This window comes from Morone saxatilis, unplaced genomic scaffold (genome assembly GCF_004916995.1).
Source record: "Morone saxatilis isolate NCDOM2014 unplaced genomic scaffold, NCSU_SB_2.0 Contig0, whole genome shotgun sequence".
In the NCBI taxonomy this organism is placed as follows: domain Eukaryota; kingdom Metazoa; phylum Chordata; class Actinopteri; family Moronidae; genus Morone; species Morone saxatilis.
In genome coordinates, this window is record NW_023339650.1 from 1,246,503 (window position 1) to 1,249,759 (window position 3,257).

Consider the following 3,257-nt stretch of genomic DNA (forward strand, 5'->3'; position numbering starts at 1 on the left):
CTCTACATCAAAGTTCCTCAAGGCGAAGAAGATCAAGGTGCTCCAGGACTGGCCAGCCCAGTCACCAGACATGAACATCATTGAGCATGTCTGGGGTAGAATGAAAGAGGAAGCATGGAAGACGAAACCAAAGAATCTTGATGAACTCTGGGAGGCATGTAAGACTGCTTTCTTTGCTATTCCTGATGACTTCATCAATAAATTGTATGAATCATTGTCGAACCGCATGGATGCAGTCCTTCAAGCTCATGGAAGTCATACAAGATATTAAATATGGATCTCACAGCACCACTACTTAATTCACTGATGTTATGCAACATATTTTTGTATTTGAAGTAAATTAGTTGTCAATTTTCAGCATTACTCTCTGTAGGCGGACAAAACTTTTGTCTTGCCAAATCTGACCTTTCTGTGTTCATTAAATGATCAAATCTTTCTTCAGTGAAGCAAATTTATTTTTAGTATGATCAAACAAAATTTGGGGAGGGTTTTTAGCTCTTTCGATTGAGCCATTTCTAAAACCAATGGATTAATTGAAAGTCAGGTTATAAGCTGTTGTTTCTACAAAATGGATAAGTGACAAGACTTTTGTCAGGGACTGTATTCTTATATATTCCTATTTGTCCTATTTGATGATTTTTTTCAAAGCAGGAATGTTTCTCACTTTTGTCATATTCACATTCACATGACATCATAGGTCAAAGTCCGGACCAAATAGCAAGTCCAAATATATAAATAAAATAATATCTGAATAGTCAAGTATTCACAGTGATCCTGTCCATATATGATGGTTAATTTTCATCTAAGGCAACAGTTATACCAATTTTGACACCAAAAGTGGTGTGTATATGCAGGTTTTGTGTGTAAAAATGTGTAAAAACACAGCTGGAACTAGGCAATACTAGATTGACTTCTTTCCCATTGCCAGTAGTCTAGTTTGCCTTTTTGTTTTTTCTATCACATGTCACGTTCAACATCATGGACCCACTGGAAAACAGGGTTAGTAAACTAGTCACTAACAGTGCCAGTAGTCTGGCATAGCCAGGCTTGTTTCCTCAGAGCTGTGTGAGCTCTGGAGAAAGTTCTAGTGACCTGTCTCCTTATTTCTTCTTCCCCTACAATCAGGAGAAGCTCTATCACCTCACTGTCTTGCCAGTGTTGCATATTGCACGATTCTGAGGAAAATTGCCGTTGCATGTTGTCCCCATTGACCAAAAAACAATAAATAATGTAGAACTTCAACACGCATCAGCATCGCGTCAGGAAAGCAGAGGAGGTGAAACTGTGTTTGGAAAGCATCTTTACATACTAGACAAAATTTTTTTCCCTTTAAGTCTGCTGTAATAACCATCTGTTCATTGTGCTGGGACAAAAGTGGACTAGTACCAGGGCACAGAGGACTCAAACACTTGCATACACCGCGATAATAATCCCTCCACACTCACAAGCTCTCACACACTCACTGCAGAAACTGCAAGACCAGCTGTCCCCTTTAGTTAGGAGCCAGGCCAAAACACATATATTGTACACACACATTCACACTCTCAAACACAGTGGGACAGAAGGGCTGAGAGAGTAGGCAGCAGTAGTGGGCTCGCAGCCACAGAAGTGTTGGATAGAGGTATTATTATGACTAATGAAGGAATAAAAATGTGAAGCTTTAAAGCTCCAGTTTCCTGCAGCACCGCACTGCTCTTCATCTCACCATCATTTGTACTCGTATACCTGTCACCACCTGTCACGCTGCACAGCAGCACTCTGCACGCTTTACCAAACAGCGGCTGTGCTCCAGGGGGCTGTTTTCTTCTCTTTTTCTTTGGACTCTTGTCTCTGTGTTCTTTCTGAAGCAATTTTTTTTCTTCATGTCAAGATTTTAACTCTAGGTTTTGTTCATTATCCTACTCTCTGGGGTGTTTTAGTGTGTGTGTGTGTGTGTGTGTGTGCGTTTATACTTATTTCAGCTTATTACACAGGAGTTGGTGTTTTTCCACCAGCAGATTGTCTGGGTTGCAGCCTGATACGACATCTACTGTTTGTGCCAGCTCAAAACAATAAGGAAAAATCAAAAGGTGTGTCTTTTCCAAATGCCAACCTGTCAGCCTACATTGCTGTGGGCAACAAAGGTGGTGCTAAATGAAAGGTCATGGAGTGTGTCCACAATGACACTTGACTATTAGATCTTATTTTTCTTGTGTACCGCAGGCAATTCAGACCTGATGTTGATGGGGCGGTCTGCATCTCAGACCAAAACAATGGGCACTATGGCCAACTTTTACTTTGCAGATAATCGTAAAACACACTACAAACTGAACAGAAACAAAACAAAACTCACCTAAACTGTCTTTGTTAGTCTCTCCATCATCTTTCCAACAATCACCAACTCTGGGTTGGTCGAAATGGACCTTTTAATTCTCAGAGTTAGAAAATATTTGTGAAAAGATTAGAGAGAGACACATGCACTCACATGTACTCACATGCACATGCGGCCAGACCGGCTATGTAAACAAACCAGAGCAAGTCTGGGATAGCAACACAGGCAGAGAGTGTGAATTTTTTGTTCATGCCTGCTGATAATTTGTGTTAATTAAGACAATAATTTAACAATGTATTTGGCATGAAGTCAGTGTTTATCCAGAGGTAAAAAGCCTGGCAGACAGCATTTTTGTGATGAAACAGATAATATGGTTGATAATCATATTATCATTCAGACTTGTGTGGAAGGTTAAATTAAACAGGTTCAAGAATGAGCACATAGACAACATTTGTAGATTTGATCACGATTGATCGAGTTTAAGTATGTTGGCAAACTGATGGGCTCTAAGGCTATATACTGTCACATACCGATGCTCCAGGCTCCAGTGACTGCTTCTGTCAGCATATACTGACAGCACTGAAGCCAAAGCTTCAAGTAAGGTTCCTGTCACTCTTGTCCTCAGCTTTAGATTTTGTCTTTACACCGCATGTAAAGCGCACCGTGTAATTGAACAAGCTGGCTGTAAATCTGCCCTGTCAGTGCTGCTGCTGCAGAACAGTTTACCCTTCTTTTTCATTCACTCTGTCTTACATGGGGACTGCTGACTCAGAGCCCCCAGCCCCTAGGCATACACACATCCACATGAATACACTGTATATAATCTAACCAATACAGCAACCATGGTGACAGAAATCTACAGTATGGATTGTAAAAACATCCTCAACACAACCCTGAAATGTGACTACTAGGACCAGCCACCAACATCATCATAATAATAATAATA